The sequence below is a fragment of the Furipterus horrens genome, unplaced genomic scaffold, assembly GCF_987537825.1.
Source record: "Furipterus horrens unplaced genomic scaffold, mFurHor1.1.pri manual_scaffold_2, whole genome shotgun sequence".
Classification (NCBI taxonomy): Eukaryota; Metazoa; Chordata; class Mammalia; order Chiroptera; family Furipteridae; genus Furipterus; species Furipterus horrens.
This window is the reverse complement of record NW_028327172.1, coordinates 86,891,173-86,900,138: the sequence shown is the minus strand read 5'-3', so window position 1 is coordinate 86,900,138 and position 8,966 is coordinate 86,891,173.

The following is an 8,966-nucleotide window of genomic DNA, read 5'->3' as shown; positions in this document are numbered from 1 at the left end:
CCTATTTTTGTTCCTGGATTCATAATCCCCCAGGCCCCTGCACTCACAGCCCAGAGGTATCTCTGATTTCCTGAGCCAAAGACTCCTGGTTGCCCTCCTTTCTTCCTAGTGATAACTCCTAAATGTCTTCCGGGCACAGCGGGTCCACCCAAAAGACTCCATTTCCCACCCTCTTTTGCAGTTAGTGTTGACCATGTGCCTAATTCTGGTCAATGAGTTGTAAGAGGAAGTGTTATAAGAGAAAATGTGAGGATTCTTTAAAGGGAGCTGACTCAGAGGGAGATCTTTGCCTTCTCCCCTTTCCTTCCTGTTAGTGGACATGATGGAAGAAGCTTCAGCAGCTATTTTGATCCATGAAGCGACCTTGGGAATGCAAACCATATGCTAGGATGTTAGAACAGAAAGAGAAGAAGCCTTGGTCCCTGATATGTCTGGAGCTGCCATACCAATCCTGGACTGGCTTCTCCCAGAGTTCCTTTAGGTAAAAACACTTTATCTTGGGTTTCTGTTGTATTCATCCATGCTTAAGTGATATACTCCTCTTTCTGCATTGCATCCTACCTTGGGAGTAGTAAAGTCCAGTAGGGTCTTTCTCCAATATACCCCCTGCAGTCTCCTGGCTGTTCCCCCAAACCAAATATCTTTAAGAGATTCCCATTTTTCTAAGTAAATAATAAATACCTCTTCTGGCATCCAAGACCTTCCATTGCCAGGTCTCAACTCACCTTTTTAGTTATACCTCCTTTGTCCTAAGGCTTAGTCAGGTTGATTTCCTGAATCCCCAGTTACCCTATACTTTTCTGCCTCTCTTCTGTGGCTTCAGTGGTTCTCCTGCCTGCCAAAACCCTACCCACCATTCAAGGCTCATCTAAAAGTTGCTTCCTTCATGAAGTCTTTCCAATGCCGCTGAGCTAGGAGTGATGTTTCTCTCCTCTGTTACTCCCATAGTAAATTATTTGTAGCTATCAGGGTCTACCTGATATTATTACTATCTCTGCTTTATACTAACTTTACACAACCTTTATAGGGTTGGACTGAGTCTTGTTCATTTCCAAATTCCCAAAATAGACTAAGCCAGGACCCACACATCCTTGTTAAATGTTGGCTTAGTAAGGTGACCCCCCCACTCCCTATCTCTGGCCTCTGCCAAATCCAAGGTCAATGCAACTGTTCAGAAGTCCCTTCCTCAGGTGGGGCTGTCCCTCTCTCTGTCACACAGCCACTTACTTGTTCGGCACTGGCTGCAGGAAGGTGGATGGTGGAGGCAGCACCTGGGCTGGCAGATAGACAGGTGCAGCCGCCTGGGCAAACACAGATGTCAGCGTTGATGTGGGGGAGCTGGGCTGCTCATGAGAACTGCTAAACTGCTGTCACGGGCTTGCTCTTATTCAGTGACAGGGTTCACATCTCCCCACCTGAGTCCCTTGCTTGCTCACCACCCTGTCCTCTTTGCTGACAGTTCTGACCTACTTGGGTGCTATTCTCACTCACTAACCCAAAGGTCACTGAGCGTCAGGGCTGTGTCCACAGAATACAAGGCCATCTGTCTTTCAGAAGGGATGGCCTCTCCCTTGGGGGACTGCTTGCAGCTTCCTGTCACTCTACAACTGTAGTCAGAGGAGCCAGGGGAGAGAGAGCTGGCATGGGCCAGACTCAGACTTGGATTTGGGGTGTTTGGAACCTTTTGTGCTTGAGGCAATGAGTTCTACCTAAGTGAAGTCTCAATTAAAACCATAAACCATTACCAGGATAAAGTGTAGCAGGGCTACAGAGAGTTGGATCCAAATTTGAATACCGTAGGCCTGTAAATTACAGTGATGCTTTTTATCAGGGCCCCAGGGATGAAAGTGCATGTGGACCATCAGCTTAGGGGGCAAGCATTTCACATGGCCATGCCTGGGAGGAGATATGTGCTTTGGAACTTTTTATTGGCATGCCAAGAAATAAGGTCCAGCCCCCACCCTTGAAGACAATGTGGTTTACAGAGGGGGCAGATGTGCATGTGAGTACATGGATAAATGTAATGCAGCGTGGAGAGTTAGTGAAGGGAGGGGACGCGTGTGCATTGCACTCTGGGAATCCTGGGGGAAAGCTATTGATAATGGGACAGGTGCCAGGAAAAACTTCACAGAGGATGTAGCATTCTTCCTGTAAAGAGTTTAGATTGATTTCTAGGGTGTCTATACAGGTCAATTATATTCCAGAAGAAAGGAATGTCTGCCCTGTGCTCCAATATGTTAACTCATATAATTCTCAGAATGACTATTGTGAGTCATTATTTTTACCTCCCACTTTACAGAGGGAAATATTGAAGCTTACCTAGGAACTATAGATTGTGCCTTTTCCACCTTGATCCACCGTCTAAAGCTATGTGATAATGGCCCCTTTTGCTGGAGGGAGCATTGTTTACACACAAGGGGACTATGACAATCAAGAAAAACATCAGAACCTTGGACAGGGCCCAAGGTCTGGTTACGGTCCAATACTCCAATAGCTAAGGCGATAGAATCTGGGGCTCTGGCCATAAAATGCCTTTCCAAAATTCAGGGACCCATGGAGTAGGCACTATTACTTATAGTATGATATAATTTGTGGTTACCAATGAACTTGAGCTCACAGACCACAGAACTGACTGTTGTGTTTGGAAATAGGACTGCTCAAGCAGAGGGGATTAATAAATGTGTTTTGGAGAGGCTCCAGAAAATTTTGTCCCCACCCTCCCAAAGAAATGTTACCTTTGAGAGGTGGGGAGCAGCATTAAATACCCTATAAAATGCATCTATATTAGCTAAGGATATATAGCACAAGCGAGTTACATCTTGGAGGGGGAATTGGAATGGGCTAGGGGTGTGCCAGAGTAAGGGGCCCCATGGCTTCTGAGGGGAGGTCATGATCAGGTTGGGAGGGCTCACTGAAGGCAGCATCATAATTTTGCTTCTGGCTTAGACCTTTATTGGAGTCAGGGGATGGAAATATTGGTCAGTAAGTTCCCATTACTGAGAAATTTGTTAATGAGAGTGGTCACACAAAGACGCATGCAAGGAGACCCTAGGAGAGAGAGGCACATGTACACACATATCACTAATATGCACAGAAATGTATGAAGGGCCTGCTTGCACTTTTATCCACATACATGTTGTTGGCTGGTCATCAAAGATGGTATCTAAAGGTCAAGAATGATAATGATGATGATGATGATGATGGCTTCCAGCTTGATAGGTCTTTTGATTCCCTCCTAAAAATCCTGTGAAGTAGAAAATATTCTTTCTGTTTCTCAGATGAGAAAACCGAGGCATGGGAGGGTTAAACAATGTCCCCAAGATTACGTTGTTAGTAGGAGCGTAACTGCAACTCATCAAGAGCTGCTTCTATTGCACCGCAGACGAAGCCAGTGGTCCAGGTAGCCCTTTTCCTATGGCCCAGATCAACTTCACAGGGCATGTGGAAAGTCAGGCCAATAGGAGTCTGGCTAATGTAACTGGGAGGGTTTCTCTAAAGAGCACAGGCATTGAAGAATTTAGACTCAGGTTTGAATTTGATACCTTCTCTCATAGTGTGATCTTGGGCAAATTCATCAGCTTCTCTGAGGTGACATCTTCTCAGCAGCAATATGGAAATAACAAAATCTACCCCACAAACTCTATGAAATAAGAGGAAAAATATGAATGTCCTAACTCAGTGCACAGAGTTACAAAGGAGCCTGTTTACCCCAAATGTCCAGGACCTGTCCTATTCCATGAGGGAGGAGATCTACCTAGCAGGTAGTGGTGGAGGGCAGCAGAGTAGTGTCTTGGAGTAGTAGCAACAGAAGAGAAATGGCAAGGGGATTCCAAAGGGTTTTCTCTGACATGAGAGCTTGAATTCTTTTGGACCTAGGGACCTCAGCCCCTAGAGATGCCAAGTAGGACCTCAAGAAGATAGCCCATCTGGGCCGAGGCAAGCTCCTCACACAGTGACAGGGCTTTCAGGGGATATCCTGATGAGGTTTTGTGCCCAGAACCCCAGGGTAGGGGAAGATACCCCCCAGGTTCTGCTTGGGGCTCTGCCTGCAATTTCCTGCCATCAGCAGGCAAGACACAGGGCCACTGCATGGGCACTGGTGCATGCGAGGCGATTACCCCTTAATGTTTAATGTGCTGAAAAACCATTAGACCTTGAAATGGACAGTTCTCAGTTGGTAACTTCAATTATTGTTAAGATTCAATCATGCCTGCTTATTAGCAATTATGTAGGGCACCTCCCAGGGTTCTTGGGGTCTTCCCCTTTTCCTTCCTTCTTAGGGGAGAGCAGGGTTGCAGACTGCTGTCTTCAGGTGGCTGGATAAACAGAACCAACAATGCAGTTGGTTCCCATTGCTGTGCTCTGTGGCCTGGCCTTACTTAGGACCGAAGAGGGTTGTCTGCTTCTTCTCAGAAGGGAGGACAGGGAAGGACCTTTAAACACAAATTAAGAGGGTCTGAGGGGTGCTAACTGCATAGCATAGTGTCCTTTACAGAGGACTTTTGCTTTCATTCCCTCATTTTCTTCTATCACCACCCCCATTTTGCAGATAAGGAAACAACCTTAGAGAGCCCATGGAAGCCTTAGGCCTAACTGCCATGAAAATAGCACATGATCTCCATCCCACCTCTCCACTCACTCCATTTCCATGATTTCCTAGTCCAGGGGTGGATTCTTGGTCCACACCGGGCCACTCAGAGGCTCTCTTCTGGAAATGGAGAGTTGGGACACGGTTGAATGCTGCACCTGGAGATGCTAGGGAACCAGGAGTCTGGGCGGCCCATTTGAATCATACATAAAGAAAGCCAGATACTAGAAATAGATTCACAGAGGCAAGGAGAGGAAGGAGAGAGGGAGAAAAAAGAGGTGGAGAGACAGAGAGAGAGAGAAAGAGAGAGAGAGAGAGAGACCACATATAGACACAGAAATCACCAAATTACTACTGATCCTTTGCTCTCTACTTGCTTGTGAGACCTTGCTGTACAGTATTCCCTCACTTATCGCAGGTATTATGTTCTAAACCTCTCCGTGATAGGTGAAAATCCACGAAGTAGGAACCTTACACTTATTTTAGTATTTATATATATTTTAAGGCTTTATAAACCCTTCCCACACACTTATAAACCGTTCCGAGTCCCTTATTAACCTTTTCCACACTTTTATGAACACTACTTATGTTCTTAAACATATTCTACACTCTTAAACCTACGTAACTTTAACAACATACGTATACAGTACTGCAAAGTCCCACAATATTGCGAAAAATCCGTGATAAATAATTAAATATAATATTTTAAAAAATTCTGCAGTACAGTGAGGCCGCGATAAGGGAACCGTGATATAGAGAGGGACTACTGTATGTAGTTGCTACTCTCAGGTTTCTAGAGGCAATCCTGCATCATTTTCTTGCTTGAGATAGTTTCCTATCCTGAATCTCTTAGTAAGCTCAGACATAACCATTTTGAGGCCAGCCATGGTGGTCAGTCAGAGATTGGAGGGCTCTAGTGTCCCTTCAGGCTTCAGGAGCTAGGTCAGTCCTTGCAGAACGATAGGTGCAGCTCTGATTCCAGGCTGGAAAAGGAGGCAGGAAGGTGTCAGCTGCTCTCCACAGACACCAGCACTGTTCACTATCCCCTGTGGAATCTCTCCTACCACCCTCCCTCAACCCAGAACACCCTAGCACTGTGCTGTGCTCAGGCAAATGGAGAAAGATGCCACATACCAGCAGCCAGGCCTCTGGCTCTGATTTTTAAGAAGGGAAGGGGAAAAAAAAAGGGAAAAAGTGAACATGACTAATGGACCTGGAATGAGGCATACGAGATAACACTGAATAATAACACGTCAAAAACTACAAGATGTATTTTTTTTATTTCCCAGTAGAGTTTCCATTGCGCTAATCCATCACCGTAGAGCAGGCACGATTATGCTTCCTCCAAAAAAGCTCTGGGAGATAAATGTGAGTAAATTAGGGTTTATTATATTATTTGGGGTGATATAATTTCCAAGTAGGCCCTTATTAAATTACTTCCTCTGGTGCTGACACCTGCTGCCTGGGTCTCTGCACCTTTGCTCCACTTTCCAGTCTGAAGCTGCTTTGTACTTTAATGCATATCATCACTTTGGGTGGGGGTGGGTGCCAATGGAGACAGATGGAAGGGAGAGGCTGGGTCACTGCTGGTGAGGCTGGGTTTGGTCTTTGCTGACCTTCCTATGACCACAGAACCACAGACTCACACAGCACGGAGATACATATAATATGGAGACACCCAGCCTATATCGTCATTTCATAGTTGGAGAAACTGAGGCCCAAAGAAGAAAAGTGAGTTGCTAGGGATAGAGTCAAGACAGGTACCCACGTGTTGACTCCCAGACCAGTGTGCCAGTCAGTCTTCTTGGCTTCAGAGCAGCTTCAAGTCCAACAACAGAACCCCCATGGAATTTAGGAGTCTTGCTTGTCTACCATGGGATATTTTTTATGACCCAACAGGAGATACGAGAGAAGACCTGTGGTCTAGTCTTGGTTTGACTACAGAAAGGTTGTGTGAATGTAGGCAAGTGACTTTATCTTCCTGAGTCTTTATAATAAGTATACCATCTTTACACTAAAAAGTATTGGAACAACTTAGTGGTTTTCAGAATATGTTTTTAGAGGTGAAACTTTTTTTGGGGAGCCCTATTTGGAACTCTAATATATAAAATAGTTAAATGAGGAGTTATTCTGACTGAAGAAGAGGACTGGAGTTTAGATGACCCTCCCCTCACTTTCCCCCCATCTTTCCCCACCTGGTTTGAAACTCCCAGGCCCAGTTCCAGCATCTGACCTGAGTCCACCCTGCAGTGCCCTTCTGGCATCCTCACTGAGTCCTGCCACTCTCCAGACACGAGTGCCACAAGTCTCTGATCAAACTCCACAGGACCAACCCATACAGTCTTGTCTTGGTCCCAATATGTGTAATTCCATGAAGCTCAGTCTCATGCTTAGTCCATGGCTTTTCCATTTATTTGCTGAGTGATTTTGGCAAATTATTGCTATTATTTTTAATCTTGCTGATTCTTTCACATCATCTCTAAAATGGGCTAATAATAATTTTGACCTCATAAGGCAATGATGCTTAAATAAGAAAATACATATAAAAATACTTAGCATGGTATTCAGCATGCTATAAATTATAGTTATTATTTTCATTATGAACACTACTACCTTAGTGTTTTTTAGTTAGGCTTATATAAGGACTTACTAAAGAATACAATAGATGCTTAACAAATGGATACATGATAACTGTTATTTTTATTAGTTATCATGATAATAGGCAACATGGGGAACCAGTTGTGAATACATTCCTGTCCCTACTTTCAAGGGACCCTCATGTTCTGCTTGCCCACTTGGATGTAGGTACTAAGGCTGACTGGGGACTGGGACCCAGGAAAGGACAGTGGCGCGGCTTGAAGGAGGAGGTCATGAGCCTCAGCAGAGGGTTTGGCCAAGGCTTCAGAGAGGAGGTGGACTGCTCTCTGCTTGCTGTGCAACTTACACACACCGAGCAGTTTAAAACAAGACTTATGAAACACAGAGACCAAAAGTAGAATGTGGTTGCTGGGGACTGTGGGGAGGGGAAGTGGGAGTTATTATTCAATGGGTGCCAAGCTTCTGTTTTGCAAGATGAAAAGTGGTCTGGAGATTGGTAACACAAGAGTGTAAATATACTTAACACTGGTGAACTGTACATTAAAAATGGTTACAATGGTAATTTTTGTTTTGTGTATTTTACAATTAATAACTTAAAATAAAATGACGAAAAAATACACAACAAAATTGTAAACAACACTATTTATGATTCCCCCATTCTGGAGGTCAGAAGTCTGGTCTGGCTCACAGTACCCATGAGGCTGAACTCAAGATGCTGGCCGGGCTGAGTTCTCATATGGAGGCTCTAGGAGAAAAATCCACTTCTAAGTTCCTGCAGGTTATCTACCAGCAGTTGTAGGACTGAGGTCCCATATCCTTGCTGATGATTGGCTGGCAGTCACAGTTAGCTCCCAGAGGCTGCTCTCAGGCCTCTCCCCTGGGCCCCTTCCACCTTCAAGCCTACAGCCATGTGTCAAATTCTTCTCATGCTTCCCTGACTTCCCTTCTGTGACCAGCAGGAGGAGCTCTGCTTTGAAAGGGCTCAGTGAGTAGGTCAGTCCACCTGAGTAATCTCTGTATCTTAAGGTGACTGATTTTGGACTTAGAACACAACTGCAAAATTCTTGACAGCAATGATTATTCAGTGTTTGATTGAATGATCAGAGTGGAGAATCCTGGGGAGCATTTTAGAATTCTGTCTCCTATGGGATATGTTCTTAGAATGGGGATTGAAGGATAAGCAGGAATTCAAAGGGTGAAGAAGGGCATTCCAAGTGGAGAGCCCAGACTAGGGACTTGAGAAAGTGAGTGTGTGTGGGGTGGAGACACTGTGATGAGAGGAGAGGTAAGGCTGGCTGGGCACACGATATGCTGAAGCTCCCCACTGAGCTGGGGGTAAGGGACTCTGAAGGTGTTTAAGGATAAGAGAAAAATAACACCCGGGACGGCTTAGGACGAGAGAGCGTGTGTGCGCGCGTGCACACGCCTGAGTGTACGCTGGAGGGCCCTTTTGGATCAGAGCAGTCTGGGAAAAAGCAGAAATGTTCTCCTTTGCCCTGTGCAAGAAGGCTTGTTTCCTTTTTCCCTTCCTTCTGTTATTCTTCATCTATTCATTATAGAGTGGCTCCGATGTGCCAGACCTGCGCTTGGTTCTTAGATACAGCGGTGAGCAAGATGGGCATGATCCCTCTTCTCCCAATGCAGTTTAGAGTCTGGAGAGGAGAGAGGAGGCAAAGAGGAGACTTCTATGCAGAGGGGAATGTAGCGACAGGGAAGGCAATGTGTGCTATGGGAGCCCTGAGGGGAGCCCCTCACCCCGGGTCCTAGTTTGAAGTGGATA